This window comes from Podarcis liolepis (genome assembly GCF_965112155.1).
Source record: "Podarcis liolepis genome assembly, chromosome: 6".
Taxonomy (NCBI): domain Eukaryota; kingdom Metazoa; phylum Chordata; class Lepidosauria; order Squamata; family Lacertidae; genus Podarcis; species Podarcis liolepis.
The window spans coordinates 38858537-38884413 of record NC_139559.1 but is presented as its reverse complement, the minus strand read 5'-3'; the positions used below and the strand labels follow the sequence as shown (position 1 = coordinate 38884413).

The window sequence follows — 25877 nt, the reverse complement described above, 5'->3', positions numbered from 1 at the left end:
CTGATGGGAATTTTGTTGAACTTGATGTGCACCTCAGATTAACATCTAGGGGGAGAATACCAACTCAAGGCCGTGTGGGTTTCCAAAGGAATGGTGACAAACTGAGCGCTTGACTGAACCAAGCAGACGGCTCTGCCGCTATTAGCAAGCTACTCTGGGCAATGATTTCAAATGAAAGTCTGTATTTTATTAATTATGAGTCTGCTTTGCTGCTGAACTCTTTAATGAGTTCCCCAGCTGTATCAATCCATAGCCATTAAGTCTAAATAGCTTGTGTGCGTGCACGGATAACAGTTAGGCTAAAATGCATTCATCACCCAGAAATTAAGCATGTAGGTTTACAAGAATGCACAGCTCATCAGCTGCACATGAAGCCATTTTTGCCTTGTGATAACATTTGTGAGGATTTAAACTTTCATTTTTGTAGAATAAGGAAAGCTTAGGACCCACACGGTTGTCAAGGAAAGCTTTGAGAATGTTAACTACAATGCTTGTGCTGCAGGCTAAGTTGGAGGAAGACACATTGCCTTATTTAAAAGCAGAAAAACTGGCATCATTATGAGGCGGGGCTTGTGCGTAGAGGAAGGGCATGCACATTCTAAGGACTGGGTGGGGGGAGAGTTCAGCTTTGTGCCAGTTGTATAACTGGTCTGAATATGACATAGAAGTAAGAAGGGTGAAGGGGCAAGGCTAATCCCCCATTTTCTACTGGGAGAAAGCATGGTTACCACAAGCTGTCCTTTGATAGACCCTTCAAAGGATAGAGTGGTCATCTTAATCTGCTGTATCTCCTGTCGGAACATTGCAGGATGACTAATTCAAGAAAAGACAAAGATTAACATAGCATTAGGAGATAAGGCATTGCCAAATTCATGCTTAGCTTGGAAATGTGCATTTCTTACACTAAAAATAGCATTTTTGGTTCTGACTAGGGATGGCTGGATCCATCCATTTTCAATCCATGCCAGTTTCGCATGTGTTCATTCATATGTTTGTTCCCTCCCATTTCTGCACCTATCTGCAATTTTGAATTTTGTATTTAAATTAATATTTGGATGTGTATTTCCCCACTCAATCCCATGTATGCATTTCTGACATTTTCATCCTAAAATATACATTTCAAAGCATTTCAGAATGTTTCTTGAGTTGCAAACTGTATCTCAAAACTTAGAGAAATGGAAAGGACAACTCAGTTCTGATCCACATATTCATCTAGTGGGTGCAGTTTGCAGAAGAATGTGTAGAACTTGAATTCCTCCAACATTCCGATTTCTGATTAGAAAGCCTCTACAGTGGTGCCTCGCAAGACGAAATTAATTCGTTCCGCGAGTTTTTTCGTCTAGCGAATTTTTTGTCTTGCGAAGCACGGTGTCGGAAAAGTTTTGGAAAAGCTTCAAAAATCACCAAAAACCTCAAAAAAGGCTACCACACCGCGTTCTATGAGTTGCTCCTCGAAGTCAAGTTGCAACTGTATTAACGGTGTTAAGAAAAAGGAAACAAACTTGCAAAAAACGCAAGACGTTTTCGTCTTGTGAAGCAAGCCCATAGGGAAATTCGTCTTGCGAAGCAGCTCAAAAACCGCAAAACCCTTTCGTCTAGCGAGTTTTTCATCTTGCGAGGCATTCGTCTTGCGGGGCACCACTGTAAATCAAGCATGAGTGATGCTTGTCCTAAATAAATCAATCACATCCTGCAACTGATGATTGCAGAACACCCTATCTATGAACCGCCTTACTCTTTCAGCTGTGCATCTCTTTCTTGGGTGGATACTTAACCCTCAAACCAAGACCAACAGTGCTTTTAGACAATGACAATAGTCATTCTCCACCTGGTGGTTTGAAAATGAATTACAGGATGGGAATTAAGAGTCAAGAGAGGATGTGGTGACCTGACAAATCCATCAGGATTGTTAATTTCTAGAAAGCAAGGTCCATCTGGTGACTCTGCCGGGTTCCGCCATCCTTCAAGCAGGTTGGCAGGAAATGCAAATAGCTAGCTCTATCACTGCTGGGTTTCAACTTAGTGCATTGCCAGTGGCTGTCAAGTAGATAAGATGAGAAAAGGAGCAAGGATCATTTGTATTGTTGCAAATGCTTCTAGTCTCATTTACAAACCCACCTATCCCAGCCAATTCTGCTAGTTCTATTGATAAATCCCTCAAACCTTAGGCTTTCTGCCTCTGTATTCACTTCTCTGGCAACTGCAACATATGATTTTGGGTATTCATCTTTTCCCAACCACATAGACAAATTAGCAAGATCTACTTCCATACAGCTGAAGATTTATTCATCTGTGAAGCAACAAAGTCTGTTGATTTTGATGGACATGGTGAAATGCATGGCTGTGTTTACAAACAGTTTAGTATGAGAACAGGCAAAGTTGTTCATCTCAGAGATGGTGTTAGAAGACATTTAAAGCTTTTCTTGGCTTTGGCATATTTGTTTTACAGCTGAGATTTCAGCCAGAACAGCCATCAACCCAGGGCTCTTCTTGTGTGCAACACTTTTATAGTGATGCAGAGAATGAAACTCCCTTGTCCTAAACTTTTGCACATAGACTATACAACACCAACAGAACTGCTTTTACCATCGGATTTGTCAAGCAGGGAAATAAGTATCCTACATCTCCAGGGCCATCAGCCCAACCATTTCCACCAGTGGGTGATTCACTTAAGAAAATAAAGTAGCTAATTATTTAACAACCTCCCTGTAATCCTAGCAGCACTAATGGGTTCTGCTGTCTTACCGCTGCTCTCGTTTAAAGCTTGTAAAGCTAAGCAAGAGAGGCAGGAGGTTAAAAATATCACCTTCCAAGCTAAACAGCATCATGTTTGGATCTTCTCAGAGAAATTAAAGCAACAAAAGGGCCGTGAACTTGCTCGTAGTGTAACCAAGAGACACACTCCTCTCGCTGCTGTACGTGTCCATCTGGCAAAGACATACTTTCGATTTTAGCAAGAGCAATGACGAGTGGACAACAAGGGTGATGTGCACATGGCAAAGAGGCCGGAAGAAATGAAAGCTGCATGGCAGGCAACACATTCGTTCATCTTATGAATACTGTACATCTATTCATATCTGAAATTATACAACTGCTACTGGTGCATGCGCCTGCCGTACACAGCATGAAATTAAAATTCCTCCTCAGTATCACATTGCAAGCTAGAGTTGTTCCACAGAGCCGACAGAAAATGTATCCATTGGCTTCCTCAGCACCGGGATTGGAAGCCAGTGGGGTGAGGGAGACAGGTCTATCGCCTGAGGTAAAAATATTCCATTTCCAAAATAAATCCCGTAGAAATATTGCTAGCCTAGAGCATATCTCTTGGTATTAATTTCACAGTATGGATTCATGCATAACTTCCGCACTGCTCCCCTCCCTCCCTCCCTCCCTCCCTCCCTCCCTCCCAGCTCACTCTTTCCCCTCTTATCTTTCCAGAACAAACACAATGTGAAAGCTAATTCTAGTAGCCTTCCAGCCCAGAGTCCACCCAATGTCAGTGGTCCTGCTGGAAATGTACTATGCAAGGGAAGTATGAAGAGAACAAAGGGACACTAACTGAAGGAACTGGGGACAAGTGAGGGCTTTTGTGTGCTTCATGCTACAGTAGTTCAAATGGAGACATGTGCTGTGACACACTCTACACAAGGGTCTCTACATTCATTTTGATTAGGTTCAATTCAAACATTACCCCAGATACATAGTTGGTGCCAAGGACTCTATCTGCAGGCCTACCTCTCCATATGATTAGCTATTTATGTGTGGCAAACCAGGCCATGTATCCTAGCTGAATATGAAAGACTTAAGAACATAAGCAGAAGGCTGCTGGATCAGGCCAGTCTAGTCCAGCATCCTGTTCTCACAGTGGCCAGCCAGATTCCATGGGAAATCTGCAAGCAGGACCTGAGTACAACAGCACTCTCTTGTGGTTTCCAGCAACTGGAATACAGAAGTATACTGCCTCCATCAGTAGAAATAGAACATAGCCATTCATAGCTTTATCCCCCATGAATTTGTGTGATCCTCTTTAAAAACCATCTACTTCACCCATGTAGTTGGTCTAGCCCACATGGGCAGCAGTTCACCTGGAGTGGTACACCTGCAGTTATGTTAACCATGCTGAATTGAACCACACACTACTTGACCCTCGTTTATTAGTTTTTTCAACCAAAATAGCCCCCTTTGTTGTGAAATCACTGCTATAGATCACTGTTCCATTTTTACAGATGAGGAACTGAGGCTGAAAAGATAATGACATGCCCAAAGCTATCTGGCTTTGGCACAATGTGAACCTCCTTCTCTGGCCTGACACAGTCTAGATGTTTGGAACTCCAAAATCTCATCAGCCCCAGCCAGCATGGCCAATGATCAGGGTGATGGAAGCTGTAGTTCAAAACTGGACTGCAGCTCCAGAAATGTAAAGGAAGTTACTGTATCTTATATCTCAGAGTATTCGGCCCACTTGGCCCAACAGAGTCAAATCTGGCTAACTGCGACTCTCCAGCTCTCGATGTAATTTATTATTATTATTCAATTTATACACTGCCATATACCCAGGGATCTCAGGGCAGTTCACAAACAAGACCACAACATATAAAATCAAACAAAAACAATAACCTAATAAAAACCCCCAAAAAGAGCCACATTCTAAAAGGGCATTGGATGTCAATAAGATCAGCCAAAGGCCTGGTTTAAAAAGGAACATGTTTGCCTGGTGCCTAAAGGTGTATAATGAAGGCGCCAGGCAAACTACCTTGGGGAGAGCATTCCATAGATGGGGAGCCACTGCAGAAAAAGCCTGTTCTCATGTTGCCACCCTCCGAACCTCTCAATATCAAATTTAAACTAGGAATGACATTATCTTCATCATCTACATTTATATATTCACCCTATAACAGAGGTTCACATGGCAGCTTACAAAGCAATAAATAATAAATGCAACATTAAAATACAGTATAAACCGATAAAACTATTTAAAAATTACTTAAACATTAAGGCACAATTTATAACAATTTAAAATTGAGAGGTCCAGAATGTGAAGCTTGTTGTTTAAAAGCCTTGCATGAATAGCTGCAGTGGGTATTGTAGTCATACCAGTGTGACTGCTGCTTACCTGGATTGTTGGGGCAGCAGTGAAGCTGGGACATGTAGTTCCTTCATCAAAAACACTGTGGTTAACCAGATGCTTGTGCCAGCTCAGCTGTATGGTGGTGTGACTTTGCTATCATCCCACCCCAGTCCTGTCCAGGTAAGCAGCAGTGATATGTATGTTGGGAGAGTGGCTTTCTGGCTCCATCCCACATATCCCACTACTGGCGAATAGAAAGGTGTTCACCTAGTGCTGAAAAGACCACACAGTCTTTTCCATAGCTGATTCCATAGCTGGAGTGCCACTACTAAAGAAGCCTCACTTCATTTGTCAGGGGAATCCAGAGCAGGGAAGAGATATCAAGGCTCAGGTAGGCACATGTAGGAGAATATATTCTTTCAGATAACCTTATACATGTCCTCCATCACTGAACTACACCCCAGTCCTTAGTTCTTTGAATCTTAAGAATTCCTGGTTAAATCTTAGGTGTTAGCCTAGGCTGCTTCATTATGTAGTATGTTTATGTGCCTGAAACATGCCAGCAAATTAAAAATGTGCTGATTTGTGATTGCCGGTATTTGCCGAAAATCTAAAGTGATAAATGGCATAAGGTATAAAGAAAATGTGTTTGAGGCTTCCAGTAGAGCGCCAGGAAACCAATCCAGAAAGATGAGGCTAGAAATGAAATTGTCTCCCCTTGTGATTGAATTTTCTTTCCTAATGCTTAATTATTTTCACACATTAGAGCGACAGGTCTGTCAACTTGCAGAAAGTAGACTTTGAGGACCCCCATCATAGTCGGCTGAATTAGGCCTTAAGAGGAATCCCTGGTGAGTGAGAATTGAATCTACTTGAGAACTCAAAAGCATGCACTCTATGTTGTGCCATTTTGATTGATCTAATAACGGTCTTACGTTAATTTGGAAGTTGAAATCTTCTTGAGTAAAATATCTTTTTTTCTGATAGAGGAACTGAGACATCTGTGCACACCTTTTAAGTGTAAAAATATCTCAAAAATACTAGATGCTAGACAATCTGGTTTTAGCTAGTCCTGGCACCAGGAGCAGGAATGCTCAAATAAATGCCTGTGCCTCGTATAATGTGATCCTTGTGGTGGGTAAGAACAGCCTCTTGGGGGGGGGGCATGGTGGCCCTTGGGAACTTTGAAAGAGTTGAGAGCAGAGATAAAGATGGAATCTCTGACCACAGCACCTTCCTTTCTTAGGAGAGCCTTAGACAAATCTGAGGATGGAAAGTGAACAGCTGCAGAGTTCTGGATTGCTCTGTGTAGAGTTTTTGCTCAGAAACAAACATCACTATATACCATTAAGCCACAGCTACAGTTATAGTGGCTTTTACCTACTGTTAGTAGGCTTTCTGCCTCAATGGTACTGGGTTAGAAAGAAAGAAATGGACAGTGCCTCTTTCTCCTCTTAGTAGAGAAGGTTTCTAGATGCAGAACTTAGAAGCAGTACAGTACTGTCAAACTGGACAAACCGTCTCTGTGCCTTTAAGAGAATGAGGTGGGGGGATCTATATTCATGTTAGGATTCACACTAGCAAGTCAAGATTGCACGAAAAGGATGAGATTGTGTATATGATCATATACATCATATATATATATATGTAGCTGGGTGTTATAATGCACACAATCACATGATTCACAAACAAACACAATAAATGGAAATCTGTGCAAGTGGAAGCTATGTATGTGTCACCTCTGAAATTACAGGATTTTTCCATGTAAAATGGAAACACAGGCCAAGTGAAATGTGGGGCAGAGCCAACCAGTGGAGGAATTACAAAATGGAATGGGGAAAAATAATTGTCCACCTGTACATATGACTTGTACTGGTTACAGCGTCCTTCTGTGTGGCCTGGCCTCTGTTGGGTTAGAAGCCATAAGCAGCTCCAAGAAAAGCTGTTTCAGGAGTGTTTCTGGCCCAGGTGAAAATAGAATTTGCCAACATTCTCATAAGGAAGGCTGTTGTACTGCTACAGCTTGCCCAGATTTATTCATTGTAGGTTTGAAAAAAAGAGACTAGTGTTAATTCAAACCATATTTTCTGAGTTCATACTAAAAGAACATTAGTGACCAGCAAAGGTGTTAACAAGGACAAGGTGCTACCTGTCTTGTATACAGTAAAATGGGAAAAGGAAAGCCACTCATTTTGTACTCCAAATATTTCATATCCCAATTCTATTTTGCAGATTTTGTGAAAACCACCTTCTAAAAGGCAAACATCTGAAAGGAGCTGGGAAGAAAGAAGATAATGTTCCACCTCTGTTTACAACAGTACAAATATATAGTACAATCCTTCTTCTCTATCTTCTTTGCAAATATATGGTTCATGCCCTGGTGATTTCTCACTCTGACTACTGCAGTCTTCTTCTCTTTGGTCTCCCATTTTCTTACCTCAGCCTCCTTGCTTTTTAGTGCTTTTTAGTACAGTGGTACCTCGGGTTAAGAACTTAATTTGTTCTGGAGGTCTGTTCTTAACCTGAAACTGTTTTTAACCTGAGGTACCACTTTAGCTAATGGGGCTTCCCACTGCCACCGCTGCGTGGTTTCTATTCTCATCCTGAAGCAAAGTTCTTAACCCGAGGTACTATTTCTGGGTTAGCGGAGTCTGCAGCCTGAAGCATATGTAACCCGAGGTACCACTGTATCCACTTTGCTGTTATTCCTTTGCTACACGTTCTTTTTATCCTGCTACTTTTTCTTTTCTTATTCATGCTTCCCTTCCTCTGGTGAACTACCGAGAGAACATTTTGTAAATTGGTGGCATGCGAATACCATAAATAGCAATGATGGAAGCACTTCATTGGATACTGCCCACCTCTATGGCCTCTACTCTCTCCATGAGCCACCTGCACCCTCCCCAGATCTGCTCCAGAGGAAACCCTGGAGCAAGGAGAAACCCAGAACAGATTTAGATGGTGCTCAGGGAGAGGAAGGTCCATTGTGCAGCCAACAGAGAATAAAGCATGGTAATCAAATAAATGCCCAACATATGACAGAAACTCTAGTGTAAAAAAGCAGTGTATGAAGGACAAGATTCATATTTCTGACACAGGAAAAGGGAACCGCTGCACATTTTCTTTATCTCGACAGTTGTGCTTCCATGCTGATTTAAAAAACCAAAAGAACCCACATAGAAACAATTCTCCTTTTTTAAAAACGCTGAAATTTGTGTTTCCAGGTTGGTGATGATTTGGGACAGGACAGAGAAGGGAAATACCCTGCTAGTTTGCAATATATATATATATATATAAAATCCCCTGCCACAAAACATGTCACATAGTGTGCAATGCTTAAGAATGTTAGCTTATTATATATGCAGAGAAACAGTGGGGAAAATCTATATTGTACTGTAAAACGATAGAGGATTAATCCCTCTAGGTAACAGAATCCCTCATAAATAGCAAATGGGGGAGATATCCATAGTATTATACTTTATCACACTTTCTGTCAAAATATCCCCCGCAGGGAGTCTTTCACATGATGATATCACCAGTAGAGTCTTACTCACAGAAGATGATTTTTAACCAGACAGCAGAAAACCATCAATATATTTCTTAGTGAGATGAGTATGTAAGTAGACACCTTATAGTTATATCTAGTCGGTTATTCCTCTTCCTTATGGAGTGTAGCTACTTTATTTTTATGAGTCTATATACCACAGTACATACTACACCGTTTATTGTTAATAATACAAGACTGACTTATATTGACATAGCACTTCCTATTCTTTATAGGACCGAAATCAGTTAGCCCATAATGTGCTGCTACCCCAAGGGCAATAAGTGGCAGCTGTTTAAGCAAACAAGCTGCACAGAGCAGATGCTGGGAAGGGACTTCAAAGTGTCATCCTATGGAGTTGGAAAAGCACTTGATGCCATAAACATACCCTATGTACCCTTGGTGGGGGATGGGTGGGAAGTTAGCATAAAATATCAAAAAAGTGCCACCATGCAAGCAGAGATAGATTAAAAAGCATTCACCTGCACCAAAATACTAGGGGTGGACTGCCCTCTGTTGCAATTCTGCCAGCCTATCCCCTCCTCAAATGCCTGATGAGCTTGCACAGGTAATTCTAATTCCTTAAGGATCTGATTGCAGTCTGCCTCTCGGAAAGATAAATACTGTGCAGTCTTCTGATGGTTGCTAAGGCAATTTAAGTCTCTGAAAACATGTAGGCAATCCTATGCTGAATAATAGGTCTAAATGTTCGAGGTCATACATGGAGTTCTTATGTACCCTTGGCCTGCACCTCATCAGTTTGCATTAGTGTAGCTACGTGATCACTTATTCCAGCACAGATAAGGCCTTGTCCTTTTGCCCCGAAACATTTCAAAGGAATGCAACTTCATAGTGATTGCAGTTTCATTCATCTCCCATCTAACATATAAGAATTCAACCCAGTAAGGCCAAATCACTGTATCTGAGAATGACTGAAAGTTCTAGATAAACTAGTTCCAGTGATTTAAATAATAAAAAAATCTCCTTCCTATCCCCCCCGCCCCAATTCTGAAGCACAGAGCCCTTATTTGAAAACAGATGACGCAAGTAGCTGGCATGCCCCATTAAGCTCAGCCATGGGTCTTTCTGCCTTGGTAAATTTGGCTTTGTGGCTGATCCTGCAAGGCACTCACCTGGAAGGGAGAGGGTCTGCTTATTATCTCTTCTGATTCCTTGATGCTCCAAATCAGTGACCCCTAACCTGTCACTCTGCATTTGCCCTAGATGCTTTACACATGGCAGGGTCAAAGCCATTACAATTGATCTCAGCCAAGTCCCCACACTTAATCTTTTCATTGCACTGCAGTGGGTTAGGCATTTTCTTTATCAATAGCTGCATCATCTTCTTCTTCTTTCTCAGGATGACAAAGCTTTTGATGCAGGGGTTAAGGTGCCTGTTCCCTACTGGGGCCAAATCTGAAGGATCAATGAGCATAGAAGGCAAGGGGAAATGTGCAAGTGCCAACTTTTGCATTTATCTTAATCACTTGTTTATTCTGAGAATCTGAGCTCCCCAAATTCTGGAAACTCCCATCTTCATTTCAAAGCAAAATTTAGCCTTTGTTTTGGCAGCAGCCAGCTTGGAAGCCTGCTTAAATTTTGATGGAGTTGGGTGGGGGTGGGGTTTAAGCAAAACTTAAGCTTCTTTTTCCCCCACCACCATTACAGTGGTAGTCTTCCAGAAATTATGAAATAGTAGCCACCTTTCACCTCTCCCAAATGCCCTTGGGAATAATGCTACAATTCATTTTGGTGATGTGTGTATATGAGAGAGAGAGTTCAGGCAGATCTTATCAGTGGCAGCAACACACCACATGACACCACTGGCTGGTGAGCATCAGTCCCCCACCCTCCTAAATGCCTCTGGGAATGACACTTAATAGTAAGTAAAGGACGGTAAGTAAAGGACGGTTAAGTTCAAACAAAGGTGACTATGGGGTGCGGCACTCATCTCACTTTTCAGGCTAAGGGAGCTGGCGTTTGTCCACAGACAGCTTTCCGGCCAGCATAACTAAACCGCTTCTGGTACAACGGTACACTGTGACAAGTGCCAGAGTGCACAGAAATGCCGATTAACTTCCTGCTGCAGCAGTACCTATTTATCTACTTGCACTGGCGTGCTTTTGAACTGCTAGGTTGGCAGAAGCTGGGGCAGAGCAACTAGAGCTCACCCCGTCGCAGGGATTTGAACCGCCGACCTTCCTAACAGCAAGTCCAAGAGGCTCAGTGGTTTAGACCACAGTGCCACCCTGGCTGGTGAGCATCAGTCCCCTGCCCTTCTAAATGCCTCTGGGAATGACACTTCATAAGAACAGAGGAAGAGTCTGTTGGATCAGAAGAAAGCCCCATGTAGACCAGCATCCTGTGTTATCACAGTGGCCAACCAGCCACCTATAGGAAGCTCACAACCAGAAAGCACTCTCCCCATATGATTCTCAGCAACTGGTATACAGAGGCTTGTAGCCACTTAGAAGTAACTCGATTGTCTGCTCAATCTGCTGTCCAGTTGCTAACTGCTGACAGTCAACTTCAAGAGTCTGCACTCCTTTCTTGTAGTTATCTTTAAACTGGATATCAAGAGGATGTCTTCAAATAGAGGGCTGTCCTCTGTAAAGCAAGACACATGGCTACCCTAAAACCAGTGGCCTTTCCCTATTACGGATTATATGTCTATTTTAACAGTTTAACTCTAATATCTGAAGTCCGATTGAACTTAATTACCCCTAAGCACAGTAAATATGTTAGGTTGCTTTTTTTGATCACCTGTTCTTCACAAAAGCAACATGCCAGAGGAGGATAACCTTCAAGACTGTGGTCAGTTGGCCCCTAGAACTATGTACTATGTGCTAAGGGGAAAGGATGTTATTTCAGTGAGAAATGCTGTAAAGAACAAACCTGTCATTCGAGCCACAGTTTTAGAACCACTTGCATTTTTGTGTCACCTTTCACACCCTGGATGTTTCTGCTTATGTGTTTGTGAAGGCTGCACAGATTCTACACAGGTAAACAGTCTGGGGCTTGGGCTTGTGTATACTCCTGGGGCTGTATCCTGACATGCTGTTGAAATGATCTATGGTATGCCCTTGCTTATACATCCCCAACTCCCCTCACTCTGTCAAGTGCATGACTTTGAGGACATTCCAGTCCTATAATTCAGCGATTTTGTGCACCACAGTTGTGTTGTCGTACAAGAAAACAGGAAAAGCAGCAACATATCCTTTAGAAGATCTGTATCTTTACAACACTTTCCATTTTAATACTTCTCCCTCTCTCTGTCCCTCACACATATAGTGCCCCAAAAGCAGAGTTGATTTTCTGTAAGCAAGCCATCAGTTGGGTCCAGACAACCACTCTATGGCCAATGTACTGTCACCTGAATGGGAGGTTTTGAGAATTACTAAGACATCAATCAAAATTGTGATCAATCAGATGGTACAAACTTACTCCGACAAGGCACTAGGGAAAGAGCTCACCATATCCTACAAATAGTGTTAATTATTTACATTCCTGGACTTTTTCAATTATCTCTCAAACAGCGAGGGATTGCATTCTGTTCTTCAGGGATATTGATTGCCCAGAGAAGAGAAGAAGAGCATTTAGCTCAGTGCACCATTTGTTTCTGCAAGGGTTTATTGACATAGGAACATTATAGGAGATTCAAGGCTTGATCAGACCCTCCGTCATCTTAGCTTAGTATCATGCCTCATATTAAGTCTCTTGTGCTGGCAAAATCATATGCCATGGACTCTATGTGTCAGCAAGACTTGGAATATTCTGCTCAAATAAGGATCTCTTCCCCAATCCATTATTTTTTTATGTTTACTAATTTTGGGGGGTAAATAAAACACAAAGATAATTCCACATTTAGACCTGCATGGAGCTTGAAGGTTTCAAGTGGTCAGACTGTACAACCTCAAGCCAAAGTACTACCTAACTGGTCCTTAACTACATCCTACATCATAAAGCCCCAGAGCATTCTCACCTAGATAAGTCTATCTGCCTGTGTTAAGAGAGCCAAAACCCGTCTCAGAATGCAGAGATATCACACAAGACAGGTAGCACATGTAGAAGATGGGGAAAGGAGATCCAAAAGTATGGACGTTCCATGCTGTGATGTTACAGAGCTCTCCTGGGCATATGCTTTTCGATTCAGTTTGATGGATCAATATAGACCTTCGTTGGACAGAAGTGCAATGCAATATGATCAGTAATGTAATGAAATGATCAATAACCACATCTCCCTGAACCAGATATGTACAGTTTTGGAAACAATGTATGAATGCTTCCCCAATGGTTCAGGATCAAAGTTGACTTGGGTTATACCCATTCAGGTTTAGAGCACCATATTTGTTTGGTTTCAAAGAGCTCACAACTCACAATGGAAGCTATGGTAACAAAGGTTCCTTTCACAAAGGGACACTTATGAGTCCCCCTTTATTCACACAAGCACGCTTGCGTAATTTTACACCAGAATGCATAATTTATGAATGCTCAAAAGTTAACATTTCATACTTTCAGAAATGCCACCACAATCATTCTCTAGTGTAAAGAGGTCATGCCCTGAGAAGGATTGTCTTTATGCTGTTTCGCTTGAGGCAAAAAAGCAATCAGTAATTGATAATGCACATTTTAAAGAATGTATCTATTCAGAGGAGCATGAAAATACATTCCTGCCAGATCATTGGAATTACATAGTCACATATCCAGGTATCAGCATTCTAAGCAAAAATAGTTGTTTCTCCTGTTACACCCACATAACCATATCCACAACTTTTTTAAAATCCCTTCCTACCTGGAAGAGGCAGGAGGAAAGAGATTCTTGCCATCATTATGACACATTGGTTAGGTTTGTGATTTCAATTTTTGATTTTAGTATCATTTCTACTTGTTTTAATTATGATATTTTTGTAACCTATCCTAGGACCATTCAGTGAAGGGCAGGTGATAAGGAAGATTAATTAATTAAATAGATTGCTCAATCAATCAAGCTCTAACTGCGCAATCCTCTTCATGCTTGCTATGTTCAATAGGGCTTGATTCCTAGTGTGTTTAGGACTGTAGCTTGTAGGTCATTTCCTAGCCATCTAAACCCTATGAAAACTATCAGTGTGTTAACATAAGGACCTGCAGGGTTAATCACAATGAATGCAATTCACACCAAAGAGCTCAATGTGCTCCTCTTGACAAGATGAAAAAGTGCCACTGAATCTGTTTCTTAAAACTACTCATTCTATCCTTAGAGAAGCACAGCTACTGGCCCTATGTGCAAATAGCGACAAATTTATCATTTGGTGTAGAACAGAGGTCAGGGAAGGAGCAGGCAACTAACTAACCTGACCATAACTCAGCTCTGTAGTCCATCTACAGTTTCAGATGTCCCCATTGGAGACAGGCAATATAGTATATATTTAAATTAATTCATTACAGATTTTTTTATTTAAAAAATGTAACTCCAGTCCACCTTACATTGCCTGCTATCTTTGTTCCCAGGAGTGACTATAATAGACTTGGGTTTTGTTATATAATTAAATGCTAATACATGTAGCCTTTGCTTAGCACCATTTCTGTATTTGCTTCTGTTAATTAGGATGTGAACCTAAGAATCTCCCAATAGCATTTTAAACATGCTTCCAGGCTTCTTCTTTTTAAACATTGGTTTGGATAGCAAAATCTCAGGTCCCCTAGCATCTTCTACTGCAGCCACCTTCTTTAATATGCAAGAAGATTCTCCAATATGTACACTTCTCACACATACCCCTGTTTCTTAGATGTGTGTCTATATTGGTCACTCCACAAGAGCTCCATCCCACCCTTTGGACCAAGTACTGGCACAGATGGATTTTTGACATGGCATTACGCTAACAAAAAAATCAATCAATTAATTAAAATAAAACCCATTATCCACATCCAAACCACCCCCCAAATATTGGGAATGTATTGCTTGTAAGAGAACAGAAACACCACTGCTACTACTGCTATTTATCACCAATAATCTTCAGGGAAAGAGCTATAGCATGCATAAAGTCTCAAGTTCAATCCCTGGCATCTCCAAGTTGGGGACAGGGAGAACCCTTTCTGAACTCCTGTAGAGTTGTTGCTAGACTGTGTATACCAGCCTTTGCCTACCTGGTACTCTCCAGATGTGTTGGACTACAACTCACATCAGGACTGGCTGGGGCTAATGGGTGCTGTGGTCCAAAACATATGGAAAGCAGATGTATACAACACTGAGCCAGATAATCTGACTCAGCATAATGTAACTTCCTGAGTTCCCATACAGTGCTTCATCATGCCCCGGGCAGCATTCAAGTGGTAGAGCTAGTCATGCTTATGAGGTTTATAGACTACTTTTGAGGTCATGTTCCCACCAAAGCAGTTTACAACAACAATCTGAACAACATAGAGAAAGTCTATGATTGGATGCACTACTTCCAGATAAATGGAATGTTTAGAAAAGACATTAAAGACAAAGGATATGCTGATAAAGATTCTAGATTCCAGACAGAGATACTGAACAATAACTATAAAATCCTATTGAAAATGTACAATCAGCTATTGGAATGGAATTTAATAGACGAGGAAGTAAAGTCGGTGATGATATATTGGGCTAAAGATATTGGTCACAATATATATTTCGAAGAATGGGAGAAACTTTGGAAAAAACATCTTAAGTTTACAGCTTGTGTGACATTAAAGGAGAACTTAATGAAAATGTTCTATCGATGGTATATGACTCCTGCAAAATTGGCCAAAATGTATGGAATCTGCAATAAATGCTGGAAGTGCAAGGAAAGGGAGGGGTCCTTCTACCATATGTGGTGGGAATGTCAAAAAGTTAAAGGGTTTTGGGAGAGTGTATATAATGAAATGAAGAAAATCTTAAGATATACCTTTATTAAAAAACCCGAGGCTTTTTTGTTGGGATTGGTAGGAAAGGAGATAAAGAAGAAAGATCATAAGTTGTTCCAGTATGCAACAACAGCAGCAAGAGTTTTACTAGCTCAAAACTGGAAATCAGAGGGCTTACCGACTATTGAGGAATGGAGAGCAAAACTGTTAGATTATGCGGAGATGGATAAGATGACAGGGAAAATTAGATACTCAAAAGACTAGAGGTTCATTAAGGATTGGGAAAGCTTTACGAAATATCTGGAAAATCTAAGTGACGGACAGATAACACTAGTGGGCTTTAAAGGAGCTCTGTAAAAAGAAAAGGTTATTGTCTAAAGAGAATTGGAAGAACTGTGATGAATAATGGCAATATAAAACAGGAAATGCGAACCTTCATAAAGATTATAACGGATGATTTGTGGAAAGGTTGAAGGAAGTCATACTAAAAGTCTGTGAAAATGAGAACTGAATCTTTTTCTGTATTTTGTATTTTGTACTACGCAAATTAATAAAAATTATGCATAAAAAAAACCAATCTGAACAACTTAAAACCACACTACAGGGCTGAAACAATCCACAGCACTTCAAAGAAACCGCCGCACCTACTGAAAATAAAAATATGAAAGACAAATGGCAGAGGAGGGGGGGAAATCAACCAAAAGCCTGAGCAAAAATATATAATTTTAAATGGTGGCAAAGCCTCATAGGGCAGTGTTTCCCAACCACTGTTCCGCGGCACACTAGTGTGCCGCGAGATGTTGCCTGATGTGCCGCGGGAAAAATTAAAAAATTCAAAAGATTTTTTTTTTAAGTCAAATTTTCGATTGGGGCGCCGTCACTAGATGACCCCTGGGATTCCCTCCCTCCCTCCCGCTCTGCGCCTCCCTCCTCCTCCTCCAGGGAGGCCCTTCCTGGCTCTCGGCCAAGGCTTGGCGGCTGCCACTCACTCACTCGCTCGCCCACCCGTCCCTCCATCCCTGCACCCGGCCTCTCCCCCTCCATCCCCGGCGCGGGGGCTGCCGGGATCCGTAGTCCCCTCGCCCTTGGGCTCCGCGCCCGCGCGGGGTGCGCGAACTACGTTTCCCAGTGTGGCCTGGCGGGCCGGGCGTTTTGTTTGAAGCGCTCTTCTCCTGGCCATGGAATGAGCGCAGCGGCGGCGGCCGGGCGGGCAGGGGCTCTTCCGCGCAGACCCCACGCAGCCTGCCTGCGCCCCCGCGGAGATTGGGCGGCAGGATGGAGCCCGGGGATCCCCGCGGAGGCGGAGCGGCGGAGGCGGAGGCTGCCCCCCAGGTAGGGCTGCGTCGGGGGGTTTCTATTTTTGCAATGCTGCATCCGCGCCGGAGGGGACGCATCGGACCGCGGGGAGACCCCTTGGCGGGCGTGCAAGGCAATGCATGCGTGCAGGCGTTGCATGGAGTGCAGTGCAATGCAATGGCAACGCGGCGCCCTGCATGCATGCATGCAACTTCCACCGGCGCTCTGGACTTGGCAGGTGAGGGGGGTCCCCAGTGGGCGGCAGAGAGAACCGGGAGGGCGAAGGGGAGCCGGGGGGGAGCAGCGCTGCTCCCCGAGCCGAGCCCGGGGGGAAACTTCGGCGTCGTTGCGCCGGGTGTTGGAAGCGGAGACTGGCGGGGGCCCCTCACCTGCAAAACCTGGTCACCTCTCATATATTTCGTGCATTGCATTCATCGCCCGCTTTCTCCTCCAAGGAGCTCCCGGGGGTGCGCGTGGTTCTCCCCGTGTTATCCTCGCAACAACAGCCCTGCGAGGTGGGTCAGGCGAGTGGCCCAAGGGAGCACCCAGGGATTGTCCTGGCCAGGTGGGGTGATTTGAACCCTGCTCTCTGCCTGGTCTTCGTCCTCATTTAGCCCCCACATGTGCATGACTGTGCATGACTGAGGTTTCCCCCCCTCGTCTTGGCTATGGTGTGAGTCTGTGCTGTTAATTAATGGGGTTCTGCCTTCGGAGAAGATGAGCCAGCCCTCAAGGAGGTGATTATGTAATTTGCTAGCAATTCATGTCCCTCCCGGCGTGACGCTGCGCGCTGACGTCACGGGGCTGTAATGGTGGTGTGCCTCGAGATTTTTTTCATGAAACAAGTGTGCCTTTGCCCAAAAAAGGTTGGGAAACACTGTCATAGGGGTTGCGACAGGTCTTATCGGGAAGGGAAGAGAAGGGAAGAGAAGGGAAGGGAAGGGAGTTTCATAGCTTGTAACAAGAATGGTTTGTTTTGGGTTGCTGCATATTGAATTCAGGGCAAATGCAGCAGCATCAAGAGAATGATAGATTAAATGTCTGGGCACAGGTACTTATAGGAGAATGTGTTTCATCAGACACAGGTCCTGAGCCATATAGAGCTTGGCATGTTAGCAGAAGTACCTTGAACTTGGCCTGCTAGCATATAGATAGCCAGTAAAACACTTTCAGAACTGGGGAACATGTACCTAGTAGCCTGCTGTTGTTGTTGTTGGCACCCACCAATCTCGAGAGACAACTGAGTGCACCTCTGGGGGTGAAGTCAAACCACTGCAGTAGCAGCACTGAAGTGACCTCTCTAGGGTGCAAGCCTAGTCAGTGTATGTGGAGGTCCTGGGCTGCCCAGAGAACAAGACCCCACTCGGCCTCAGTGATATGGTCCAAAGGAAAGGAAAGCAATATGGCATCAGCTTGGCTGCAGGAGTTGCTGGAAGGAGGCATACAACCATCCAATTGTCTCTGCATTTTCTACTGCCTGTAGCTTCCAGAACAACCTCAAAGGAAGTACTCATAGAGCACACTGAAATAGTTCAGTCTTGAGGGTCATATTTCACCAGCCTCCAGGAGCACACCATCTTCTGGATCCCCCAGCTAAGGAAGTAGGTCAGCTGCCCAGTCCAAACCTCATTAGGAAGTAGTCCTAGATGTCTCCGCACAGAGTCATTACTCCAAACACCCACACATAAATAATGTATTACATAAAGCAATTCTGCACTCTAATGTGGAATTAGGCATATGTAAGTCCACTGATTCAGCACCTAATTCTGTATACAATCAGGCCCTGATAACTGTGACACTGAACTGAGCATCTCCCAAAAGAAATGATAAATTACCTGTTAAGTTTCATAAAACACCTATTTTTTAAAAAATTGCATTCCCTTCATGTTTCTCCAAAACATTTAGGATACCCAGTTTAGAAAAGTTAAACTGTCTGTTTTACTCTCTTTGCCATGCTGAAGTGTACACATATATAATTTAATATAATGTGCCAAGCATGGACTCTCGTTCGCATTTCTTACCAGAAACGTATGGATTCCTTTTCATTTTGAACACCTGGGAGCTAATTAAATTCCACACATGAACCTTGGCTTCTCACTACTAGACCAGATGATTGGCCCATTAGGATTGGTATATTTTTAGGCAGATTGTAAATGAAAATAAATAATAATTGGCATCCCATCTTTGATACTTCGAAGAAAATGAATAAATCACTATGCAAACTGCACAATTCACATAGAATATGAATAATCAGTGAATGAGCTGCACCATGTCACCAAGGGAGGGTCTTCTCCTGCTCAGTGCAATCAGCACTGAATTACATTGTATAGCACGGAGTCCCTTGTCTACCCTCCTCATCTTAATCTATTTATTTTGGACAGTCCTCAACAGAATCCTTGGAGGCTAGATGTATTACAATGAAGAAATCAAAATGTAGGCTTGCTGCTCTCCAAAGCACTAAATTATTTTTCCACCTAGATTAAAGCAATAGAGAATAGGGTTTGAATGGCCATGTTTGTCACTTAACACAAACTGGCATCAAAACTACCCAAATGACATTTTCCAGCCAAGAGCAGCTCAATAATACCTCATCCCACTCCTAAGGATTATGGACCGGTCCTATGAGCAACCTCAACAGCATTTTGGTGACAGTATCAGGTGCAAGCAATGAGCTCAAAGCTTCGGGATGAGTAATTTTGGGTTGCGCACTGTGGCGACCTGGAAGTAATGAAGTGTGTTACTTCCGGGTTTTGCTGCTCGTGCATGCGTAGATGGTCAAAATGACATCACACGCATGTGCGGAAGCGGCGAATCGCGGCACACGCAGACACAGGTTGCATTCGCATCCAGAGGTACCACTGTATCACCCTCTCATAAAATATCAGGGTGAGATCTATCTATCTATCGATCTAGCCATCCACATGCAGGAACCATTGCTGAACCACTGCTCTGTAATAATAAAGGATAGAATAATGCCACGGTGCAGGAGATGGACAGCTCGGGATTGATTGAGCAGCTGGAAACTGCCACGAAGATGGCCATTCACACTGCAGCAGCTGAAACCCAATCAAGTTAAAAATCCAAGAGCTATTATATTATTCCTAGAATACATCATATTGAACATAAGCCGGGAGGTACATGTGACATGCCAGCAAACTTTCCATAATTATATGGATCTTTTCTAAAAGGATCTTGCTAACAAGAGCACTGTAGCAAGTGACGATAATAATAGTGGGACAAAGCTTTATACCCACAGCCATGCACAAGCCATACCTGGATATGCTAAGCCATTCCATAATTGTCAGTGTGCCCTACATCTGATCCTCATATACACATGTGTCTTACCCCTTCATAAGACATAAGTTATTGTACAGGGATCATTTACTTGCAGGACCAATCTTGGGAAGAACAAACTGGAACTTCTGAAGCAGCTCTGATTACCTACTACTTTACATCTCTTTCTTCCCCCTTACCACTTCAACAAATGGAAAAATAAAAAATAAAACAGACTGAAGAGAATGAAAACAAAATGTAGACAGAGAGTGGGAAATTATAAACAGACATTTATGACCTCACCAGCATTTTTGTCTGAGGAAATTTGCTTAGCTTTTAATTCAGAGCAAGCAACATTCAGAATATTTTCCACAAAATGCAGCAAGAGTACAATTTGGGGTAGATCACTATAGTACTATGTAAATAAGCAATGACCCATACACTAAAACAGAAGAAGGATCTGTAAACTCTGTGCAACTGCTGTAGCTTTCTGAGTTTATTTATAGACTGATGAGTTAAGGATGCCTTGGGCTACAGCTGCACCTTCATGACACATCCTCCCACTACACATATGGTCAATTTTCAGTATTATGAGCAATAAGAGAACCCCAGTAATTATTGCATTGGCTAAACTGCAGCAGCTTCCTAGTCAACTAAAAGGAGCAACAATTACAGCACATATATTGTACATGTAAGGGAGATAGTTATGTGATTCTGTTTACAAAGAGAGAAAATAAGTCACCAGAAGCACAGCTGTGCTGGCAGTCTATGTCTGTGTTCAAAATAGGAAAGAATAGTTGTGCAGATGTGGGTGATGGGGCAGCCAGGGTAGGACCATCAATTTAAAAGGAAAATAATCAAGCACAATACAAAAGCCGTTAAGTCGGGGAAGGCAAAGCCACCCATCCTGGTTAAATTAACATGCTACCCGTTCCTAAAATAACTCATTGCTTATTTTTAAAAAATAATTTACACAGTTTAAAATTAGATGGAATGTTTGTGGATTGTAATTCTCCTCACTGCTGAGCCTTAACAAAAGCCAGAAGAAAAGAGAGAACTTGTCTGAAAAAAAAGAACCCTCTGGTTGAATATCCATCTGCCTCAGGCTGCAGCACAGCTGGAGAACAGCTGGGAAGGCAAAACCACAACATCTACATATCCCCCAGTCACATGAGAATGGCAAGACATGAAGCAGAGTTCTGTGGTTGTCAACTTGGGCACTGAACCCTGGAACTTATTGCCACAGATGCAACCAAGTCAAATAAATTTCAGCAAGGGACTGCTGATCCACTTTGGGGGAGGGATCTGCTTTGCATGCAGAATATTCCAGCATCTTCTGGTAGGTTTGGGAACATTTCCTGACTGAAACACTAGAGGACCACTTCCAGTTAATGCAGACAATATGGAGGTAAATGGACCAATGGTCTGATTCACTACAAAGTGTCTTCTTTTGTTCCTATTCACTTGATTGAGGATTATCTTGAACCATAATAGACCATGCCATCAAATTTTGGACAAAAATGCTTCATGTGTGAGATCAATTAATATTTATTCCTTCTACTATTACTTTTCCTTTATGAATTTCCAGAGGGGTAACCATGTTAGTCTCTTGCAGCAAAAACAGCAAAGAGTCTTATTGCAGCTTTAAGACTAGGAACTATGAAACAAGCTTTCATAGACCTTTGGACTATTGATGGCTGTTTCTTCTGATTGGGTTCCTGCCCCGCTTACAAATGTTATTACAATCATTTCCTCAGTGCTAAGTAAATTAACACCAATCTGCTATTCTTAAAGGTGTGCTCATTTAACATCCTGTACTCTAATTAAGCCACTGCAGTGTAGTGCTTATCTTGAACGAGGACCTGGGAGACCAGGGTTCAAGTCCCCACTCAACCATGATGCTCACTGGGTGACCTTGGGCCAGTCACTGTCTCTCATCCTAACATACCTCACAGGGTTGTTGTGAGGAAGAAATGGAGGGGAGAACCATATGTTTCACTTTGAAAGGTGGGACTAGGATATAAATGTAATTATTACTGTAATTATCACTGGCTGTTTTTTTTTTTTTATTCATTGCCATTAATCTCCCACCATACTGTACATTTTTCTCCTTTATATAGATGGGGAAAAAAAATCTCAGTTCATCTAGCTGATGAAAAGGGCTTGTGTCCATAAAAGCAAATGCTTTTGAATGTTTGATCTCATCAAACATGTGCTATACAACTGCTGTTGGAAAGAGAACTTGGAGTTGTGAAAGATAGCTAAATGGAAATGGGAAATATTGTGAGGAAAAGCTATTGGAGAAGCCACTTGCTTAGGTACTTCAAGATGGAGTAAGGAGTTCAAAACGGAATCTGGAAGACTTGGGCCAATATTCTTAGTGATCCACACTTTAACAGATCCTCATGCAGACAACCAGCTACTATTCTCATTTTAACAATGCTAGTCTGAGGGGGAGAGGCAGTAACTTGCCTAAAGAAAGGTGGAACTTCAACCCAATTCTTCCTGGTCTATGCTGAACTATCTGTCATAACATATTAGTAGTTCAGAGAATATGGCAAAATTTTAGGTGGAATGGAGCAAGTTATACCATATCTTTCTTCAAAAGCATTGTGTTGTCGCTGTCACAAATTGTCCTCTAAGCCTATCTATGCTACAAACTTACGGTATGTTGGCTTTATATCAATTCTGCTTCCATAGCTTTCCCCAAATACCCAATGGTGAGGTGTTGAGAATTTTGTGCTAAGAAGTTTCTAGCCCCTTCCGAGTGCCGCAGAACAGTCCCCATGATTCTCTAGAAAGAGGAAACAACCATGAAGGCAATTTAAGTCTGTAGTGTCTGACTTGAAGATGGATGCATTCAGATGCATTCAGTCACTTAAGAGTCAACATGCCAAGGACTACACTTCATGGTGTTCCCTGTCCACCCACACAATTGATAATGGGAACCAGGGAACCAAATCAGCAGTAAATACAGCTGGACACATTGTTAGAACTCTTGAATCTATGTAGCGGAATCATTATGTAGAAAGATGATTCTGATAACATTTAAAAAATATATTTTTAAAACTGTGCAAATGCAAGGATGGAAATAGATTCCAGAATGCAACCGGTTTGTTTCCATCTTCAGACATTTGTACCTCTGGGGCACCAGTAGTTATAGATTTCTGTCAAGGTCAATTTACTCAGACATCACCTTGCCTCAACTCACATGCCCCTTAGAAATAGCAAAAAAGGACTGCAGTGCCCAAAGGTTGGGCAAGGACAGATCAGAGTGCAGGCTGTCCAGAGGAGGAGGAGCGTGTGACTTACACAGGGTAATTCATTTGGAAAGTTTACAAGCAGCACCAGACAAGAAGGCTCCAGTGACAACAGACACAAATCTCTCAGCTGAGATGGAACGGAGCCTCAGCATTCTCTTGAAATGGCAGCTGCTTAGTTACCAAATCTGTGATTTCATATCAAGAGTTCGGATGCAGTCACATTTCTGTCAAATGTTGGTCTCTGCTAACTCACAGGCATCCATGGATGGGTTCCAAAAATGGCTTGAATGCAGCAGTGTGATTTACAGTGGTTTATTTAGATGGTGGTAATTAATTCCAGTGGGATACATTTGCTGCTATTTGCATTGCACCAACAATCATAATCACCCAGTCGGACTTTACCATGCAGCCACATTTCTGCTGAAGTGGCAACCACGTGGCACATGAGGAATCTGGATTCCACAATTATTAAAGGTACAGGAACCCTCTCCTTTATTCACCCTGTCATCCTGTCTGCATACATGTTATGAAACACCTTGTGCTCTCTGTGGGTTTAATAGCAGTTCATAGAGTTTATTAGTAAGGACAGGGTTTGAAATGTAACTATTGTCAAAGTGGTTGGGAACAGTGACCATGGTGCTATCCAGTACTATATATATGTAAATGGACAATCGTCAAGAAAATCGAACACAGTCACATTTGATTTCAGAAGAGCAAATTTCCCCAAAATGAGGGCAATGGTAAAATGATGGGTCAATTCTCTCTCGAAAAAAAATAAAATAAATGCTTGGGAGTTGTTTAAACCCACCATATTAGAAGCTCAGCTGGAATGTATACAGGAGATCAGGAAAGGTACCACCAGGGCGAAGAGGGCTCATGGAAAGTAAGGATATCAATGGCTATTAGCCATAATGGCTATTTTCTATACCCACTGATGGTAGTATGCCTCTGAATGCCAGTTGCTAGGAATTGCTGGTTGACAAGAGTGCTGTTGTGCTCATGTCCTGCTTCCAGATTTCCCTAGATGGGCCTTTGGCCTGATCCAGCAAGGCTTGTTGTATGTTCCTATGTTCAATTTCTTAGGGAAGCCAGCTCCATATGTTTAAATTGCAGCTCCAATGTTAGATATATCATATCAGAGTATACGGAAAATAAGAAAGTACGTACTTGGGAACAATCATAACATAATGATGCAAGTCATTCTCCTAACACATTACCCACCACTTGCCCTTTCTAATGCTACAGGGACACCGGATTTGGTTCTGCTTTGAACATTGGGTGGGAGGCGGCACTGAGATATTTTTAGTCCAAGTGGTTAATCAAGCCTAGACTTGTTCATGGATTTTTACTGCCTCTCTTCTTTGTTATTTGATTGGGTTGGAGTCATGAACTCCTCTCTGGGGCCCAAGGAGTAATAAGTCACATCACTTGCATTCCTTGTACAGTCTGCTCCTTAGTTAGATGTGCCAAAAAAGCCTGGCATCAATTATCATAAGACACCTGTTGTCTGCACTGAGAGGTGGGTGGGAAAGAAGTGGAATAAATGCTGGCATCTATGGGTTGCTATAATTTCTTACCTGTGTGGAGGGCATGCCTTTCATAAAAGAGGAAGCCTCCATAACTCAGAGGAGACACACCACTGACTTACGAAGGTTTCTTTCTTTCTTTCTTTCTTTCTTTCTTTCTTTCTTTCTTTCTTTCTTTGGCTTTATTTGTGGCAGTTTTAATTTTCCACCCTAAAGAGAGTCAGTATGCTATTTTGGGTGCATTAACCCCCCAAATGCTGGCAGTTTCCAGTCAGCCAGTCACATAAGTGCTGGAGGGAACATGGAGATGGATTATTAGATAGACTTGCTACACGTCAGCAGTCTGCAAAGGGAAGATAGGGATGGATTGCAGTCTGAGAAAGAGGGAAAACTGATAAAGCAAAGAAGCAAGAGACCTGGGAAGAAACAGTCTGCAGAGAAGGAGGTCGGAGTCCAGTAATTTGGGCACAAGCACCCAGGTTCAGCCCATGCGTAATATCACAGATCCTTTGTGTGTGACCTTGACCCGACCCGGCCTTTCTTAACCTGGTGGTGCCTTCCAGAAGTTTTGTACTACTACTCCCATCAGCCACAGCTATCATACCCAATGGTCAGGGACGGTGGGAGTTGTAGCTCACAACATCTGGAGGGCACTAGGTTGGGAAATATTGAACAAGGTTTGAGCTAAGCATGTCAGAAGTTTCCCCACAGGGTTCATATTCTATTTCTTCATGCAAGATGAGCTTTGGGGGGTGGGGTGGGACTGGGCTGCAGCAAACACTATGGAAATGGGAACTCCCACTGCTGTGCAGAATAATTTGAATCTTCATATTTGAAACTTACATCACCTGCCTCTAGAGGAAAAATGCTAGTGAATCATGGAAAGACTGGTAAGCACCCACAGGAGGTCCCCCTCCCAGACATACCAAAGCCTCTTGGGAATACAGTGCAGCACTCATCAGTGATTCACCTTTTCCTCTTCTACCTTCTCACAAACCTCTCCCCTCCCCACCTTCTTCCATACAGCTGCCATTCTTTTCCTAGCTTCCCCCATTCTG

General features: G+C 42.6%; 1 protein-coding gene and 1 long non-coding RNA gene across 3 annotated transcripts in view; one reads left to right on the top strand and one right to left on the bottom strand.

Annotated features, from left to right (window-relative positions):
• Positions 1–25877, bottom strand: part of PLXNA2 (plexin A2) — a 400950-nt gene that overhangs the window by 278294 nt on the left and 96779 nt on the right. The window lies entirely within an intron of this gene.
• On the top strand, positions 3481–7441 carry LOC310709470. The gene is made up of 3 exons (XR_014527545.1): positions 3481–3577; positions 5835–5919; positions 7301–7441. It is a non-coding gene; the product is annotated as an uncharacterized lncRNA (long non-coding RNA).